Source organism: Podarcis pityusensis, assembly GCF_964106645.2.
Source record: "Podarcis pityusensis genome assembly, chromosome: 3".
In the NCBI taxonomy this organism is placed as follows: domain Eukaryota; kingdom Metazoa; phylum Chordata; class Lepidosauria; order Squamata; family Lacertidae; genus Podarcis; species Podarcis pityusensis.
Window position 1 is genome coordinate 10,359,809 of NC_138026.1, and position 6,481 is coordinate 10,366,289.

Consider the following 6,481-nt stretch of genomic DNA (forward strand, 5'->3'; position numbering starts at 1 on the left):
CAAAACTGCCAGCTCAGAACATGTTGATCAATTAGTTAGAAGCACACTGTTTATTTTCTCTAACTACACTTTGTCCCGCAAAAGCACTTTCCTTCTAGAACACAAGCTACTCCCACACTTTCGGCTACAGACTACAGTGAAACTCAGCGTCTTGCCAACATCCATCACTTGTCTGGGTTCTTCTATTGTTTGCCCTTGTGAGCATAGTTAGTGCATCCCAGCGTAAAACCAGTTCAAGCCAGAGGATGATCTGCAGCTGAAATTCAAAGTGAGATATGGGGTGCTGATAGCTTCCATGAAACCTGGCAGGATGTTTTGAAGGCTTCAGAGGAGTCAGTGTGATTTTTATTTTTTGCAAGTAAAAGCCAGACATGCCAGACTATGTACTACACTTTTCAGTGGGGATTTTAAGGAAAAGTGCCCAGGGGAAAGCTGGAATCTTTGGGGGCATGGCAGAGGTTGCTCAATCCCTTCCCTGCTAGGGAAGAAATAAAGACCTTGTTTTCGATCCCCACCTGCAGCCCTGGTTATTCATTTATTTATGTCCTGGTGGCCTAAGTAACAAGGACTTGAAGGCTTGACTTCACCAGTTTTCTGTACAGCTGTATGGAATATTCATGCTGGCATGCGGTTGGGTTTTCCAAATTAATTTTACATTAAGAAAACCAGTTGAAAGGCTTTCTGGGAAACGATATATAATGAGTTAAAGAAAATGTTTAAAAACACCAGAAGACTTTTTACTGGGTATAGTAGTCAAAGAGATACCAAGAAAAGATAAAAGATTGTTCATGTATGCAACAACAGTGGCAAAAACCCTTTTAGCCCCAAAATGGAAATAACAAGAAGTACCAACGAAAGAAGAGTGGCAGATGAAAATGATGGACTTTGTGGAACTGGCGAAGCTGATGGGAAAAATTCGAAACCAGCACAAAAGTATTCCAAAAAGACTGGAGTAAATTTATACAATATTTGAAAGATCACTGTAAGCAATTAACAACACTAGTAGGGTTATTTGAAAACTGTAATGAGAAATTTTTTACCTTTCTACATTTATTTAAACTTTGAGGTGTTTTGTGATGAGTTTTATTAGAACTGGAAAATATATAAAATGCTGAAAGCCAAGATGTGGGAAGGAAGTTGATAGGCTCTAAAGCAGGGGTCAGCAAACTTACCACACCTCGGGCTGGTGTCTCCAGCGCCAATCGCACAGCGGGCCGGAGGGCGGGGGAGCGCGTGCCCATACGCATGTGCACACGCTATTTCCGGCGCACTTCCGGATTGGAGAAGCACCGGAAATAGTTTGTGCGCATGTGCATGGGCCTTCTCCGACCCGGATGTGCACCAGAAACAATGCTTGCGCATGTGCAAATAAAGCTCGCACATGCGCACAAGCTATTTCCGGTGCTCCTCCAACCCAGAAGCAGGCAGCCGCGCAGCGCAGTGCCAGTAAGAGTGGGCGGCAGCAGTGAGCTGTGGGGGTCGCCGCGGGCGGATAAACAAGTCCCTTGGGCCTTATCCGGCCCACGGGCCTTAGTTTGGGGACCCCTGCTCTAATGAGCCAAAGAGGTAAAGTGGATAATAATGAAGTGATTATATATGTTTAAACAGAAAATTAATAAAAATTATTATTATTAAAAAATAAAACCAGTTGGCACATGTCGTTGACAGTTGTGATTAGGTCCAGAAGTGGACTGGTTCAATGAATTTCCAGGTGTTGTCTCAGCAGGACATGCACCCTGTATCTGTATCTTTATAAATAATATTCATAAGGACAATACAGAAACCACCAGTGTGAGAGCTACTGAGTCAGCATGAAAGCAGGAGCTAAAAGACACTCCTGCCTACTGCTCTCTGTGCAGGCAGCTTCTATGTGATGGGAGGAGAGGACTATAACCAGCTTCCAGGGTCTGCCGGTCAACCACTTAGTGCTCAAAAATATGATGGGTCACTGTATGCTGAGGACCACATTACCTCAAGGACCGCTTCTCCCCATATGAACCGCCGCAGAGCCTGCAATCATTTGGGGCCCTTCATGTGCCTACTCCATGAGAGATCTGGAGAGTGGCAACAAGAGAATGGACCTTTTCTGTGATGGTTCTCCACTTGTGGAATGCTCTCCCAAGAGAGGCTCACCCGACACATTCATTGCGTATCTTTAGGCACCAGGCGTTTGCCTAATTAAACAATCGATGGACTTTTAAACTGTTTATAAGATGGAGGTTTAATTGTTTTTTGTGTGTGTTATTGTGCCATGTATTTTTGTGGTTTTATATTCAAGGTAGGTCACAACAGGAGCACTACTACCATACAAATATATGGTTAAAGAGAAAGAAAAGGGAATGGGTGCCTGAATATAGGTTTGGTGAATCTGAGTCTGAAAAGGCAGCAATAGGTGGATATAGTTAATTAAGAATACTCAGCCAAAAGAGGACTATCATTTTCGGAGTGCGATTGTGTGAGTCTGTGTTTTTGCATTTGTTAGCTAAGTTGCCATTGTCACACTCCTGATCGAGAGTGCATTTGTTGGCCAATCAACTTTTAGATTCTCTGGAGCGTTCAGCAGTCCACCCTACAAACCAACAAATCTTTTTTCTCTCTTGCATGTCTTGGTAAGGTAGAGTACAACAAGTTTGCTAAAGGCAGTCTGTCAATGCACTTGACAAGAATGTGTGTAATCCGTAGCAAATCAGTGAAACTTTACAGAGCACGGGGTGTGTGTGTGTGTGTGTAGACAATTGTTCTTCTCTCTCAACAGGGCACCCACAGCAAGAGCGGCAAACAGAAATAAGCAAAGTGTGACAGTTACAAAAAAATAAAAAATAGCCCAACCAAAGACAGTAATAAGAGTCCAGTATTTCATAGGGTGAAGCAACATTGGCAGACGCACGGTGTACCGTTTCTTACAAAACATGTCTCTCTTGATTTCAAGAATTTCTTAAAGGGAGTGTGCAGGAAGGTTAAAGAATTTTAGAAAGAATTACTAATGAGATTGCAAAACTTTAATTACAGGGTGCTTTAAATGCTTCCGAAGATTACGTATGGCAATTTTTCTATGTAGCAGATGTTTCAGGAGAAAATGTGGGAAAATGCAATCCGTATCAGTTTTTCTTTGAAATGGAAGAAGCTTAGATACACTTGCATTCCTCAAAATGACACCCAGAAGTTCCACTTTCTGGCAATAATGGTATCTGCATTGTCAGCCTTGCTGAGCAAGTATTAATGACTTATAGTGTGAGCTGATCACATTCCTTCCTTTAGGTAGCATCACCTTCCTATGTACAAATATGAGTGAGGCATTAACCTTAAGTGAATTCGGACCAGTGTTTGCCTTATCTTAGTGGTATCAGCTGCTTCAGGAACATATGCCATGGGTCTTTCTTTGGCGATCACTCATAGCCAAGTAAGATTGATTTCCATAAACACGGTTTTAACAGTGAGACCGTAAGTGACTGTGGAGGCCAATTCTGGATCCACAGGTCCTTCTACAGTGGGGACATATGTTTCCAGCCGGGAATTGATCACGGTGTGGATTTGCCAAGCATGCCTTCCTCTTAGCACATTTCTCCCTTGCGTCCTGAGTTCAAGTGTCTTCAAAGCCCATGACACCTTTGGTAAAGGCTGTTCTCCAACTGGAGCGCTCACAAGCCAGTGTTTCTCAGTTGTCAGTGTTTATACTACATTTTTAAAGATTTGCCTTGAGAGAGTCTTTAAACCTCTTTTGACCCACCAGCATTACGCTTTCCATTTTTAAGTTTGGAATAGAGTAGTTGCTTTGGAAGATGCTCATCAGGCATCCACAAAACCAATAAAGTTGATGTTGAAGAATCATTGCTTCGACATTGGTGATCTTTGCTTCTTCCAGTTCACTGGCATTAGTTCACCTGCCTTCCCAAGGGATGTGTAGAATTTTTCAGAGACACCATTGATGGAATCTTTCAAGGAGTTGGAGATGGCGTTTATAAGTGGTCCACATTTCACAAGCATACGGTAAGGTTGGTAGTACATGGGTAAGATTATATTAGAGGGGTTTACAATGTGATGACACTGAATTTTTTATTTCCTGGCTCAGAAATACAAAACTTGGCAGCTGGTAATGCTCACCTCAAATACAAGACAAGGTTGACCCTGTGAGGTGCTTGGCTTTTCCTTCTAGTGCTCAGCACCTACATATTGCCCTGTAAAAAGATTCCCCTGCAAAGTGAGTCACATCAGGACCAGCCCATTCAGATGGTAGACTGAAGCAGCCGCCTCAGGTGGTGGAACCTCATGGGATGGTGTCCCCATGGGCACCTTACCAGACCCTGCTGTCACCATGCGACCCCAGTAAGCGAGGGATTGGAGAGGCATGCTAGGGTTTGGGGACTGGTTGTCTAATATGGGATTTGGGAAAACTGTTCTTCAATTATTTGGTTCCTTATATCACATGGGTGGGGAACCGAAAACATGGGGGGACAAATATGGACCTCAATAGCTATCTGAATTCCTGGAATTCTCCCTAAGCAACGCTCTATTCCCCAGGACACATCCACCAGCAGCCATGTTCTGGACTTTCCTCAAGTGCTTTTGTATCCTTCGACTGCCTCTTTCTTGCTCAGATAAATAGAGAAGTAGAGGGTGTTTGTGTGTAGGAACCTCTGATTTCTCATGGCTCAATGTAGCTTGCTATACAATGTTCTTCCCACTGTTGTCTCAGGCCCTCCTCTATCTGACTGGTTTCATGCTGCCCCATGACACTTGAGCTGTGAGGTTTTGCAGTCTCTTGACCTCCTATGCTGTTCAACGTCAACACGAAATCACTGGGAAAGGAATGTACCCTAACAGTACTTCATATTATCTGACTCATTTCCCAGAATGTTCCCCCGACAACATTTACCCAAGGGAATCATAGTGGGGAAAACATTTGGCAATAGTTAAGCATAATTTAGCTTTTATTACCCAAGAAACTCTGTCAACAATGTTCTCTAAATTACTTGAAGCACTATGAGTGACGAAGAACCAATATAGTCTAGGACACGGACAGGCTTAAATTTGGGAAATCTGAGTTCAAGAATGATGTCTGTCATGGACTAACAGTGAGGTCCTGGCCAGGTTATTACCTCCATTCACTACCTGAAAGTGACCTACTCCACATAGTTGTTGTGGTGCCTATCAGGGCTGCTGGAAGTTGTCTCAGACCTAGTGTTGAGGTAGACCTAATGTTGAGTACCTCAGGGGGACTTCACGGCCACTGTGATAATCATGGAACTGTCAGTCAATTCAAGCCTACTGGAAGAGGAAGGTCTTCACTTCACCATGCTGAAAATGGTTACCATTGGGACTGAAGCTTAGAGACAGATAATGTCTTCATGAAAGAAGAGATGACATTGGCTGCCCTGAAGGCATATATCATGAGCCCACTCATTTAGCAACCACCACTGCCTCCTGATTATTTTGCCTACTTTTGCTTTGCCATCAACATTCCTTTTTGGGGAAAGGGCTGCAAGCAGGTGCTGCTCAGGCAACTCCAGAAATTTCTAGATAACGCAAATTAATTTGGCCCATTTCAGCCCAGCTTCCAGCCTGTGTTTGTGACAGAAGTGGCTTTGGACGTCCTCCTGAATGACCCAAGAGAACCTGAGAGGAATGCATCCCTGTTGATTCTCTTGAACCTTTCAGTGGCTTTTTGTACCATCAACATGGTATACTTTGGGGTTGTCTGGTGCATTTAGAAAGCCCACAAGGAGGCCAGAGAAAGCAGCAACCCTCCCCATCAATGGGTAATCTGAGGTCCTATTTACCACCCATAGTTAATATACGCTGATAGAGTTACCTGCTTGGAACTGATGTTGGGAAAAGGAGTATATAGATGTCTTGTGCCAAACATAAAACAAATGTATTATCTCCTTCCCACGTCTGTCCAAGGTAAGCAGATTATACATGCATAGTCACTGCTTGACATTTTTCACAATAACATTGCTATGTCTGTTATAGCTGGAGATATGCCAGATCACCACATACAGGGACATACACCCCGAGGGAAGACTATGTGACAGCTTGAATAGATCACCTAGTAAACACCATGGAAACCACAAAACACCCACACAACAACAGCACCCTTGAACACAGAATGATCAGAAGGAAACTTCCTTGAGTGAAAACACCATAACTGAGCTCCATTGTACTTTCTGCAAAAAGGCAACATCTCCAAAGAAATGTTTTGAGGTGGCGTGAAGGGAAGCTAAAACCATTTTCGTCCATTCTTTCCAGTCACGTGGGCTTAATTTTGTTCACCCAAAACTTCCATTTTCATGCCAAGAGTTTATTTTCTTTTGCCTTCCAAAATAGACGTATGATGTTTCCTAGAAGCCTTTTTTTAATGCCAAGTTCTGCATCATGCATAAAAAGAACCTGCAGCCTTTCAGATGTTGTTAGACTCGAAATCCCACCATCCCTGACGGGGGTGGTAGAGGCCGACAGGAGTTGGAGTCCAACCACACCCGGA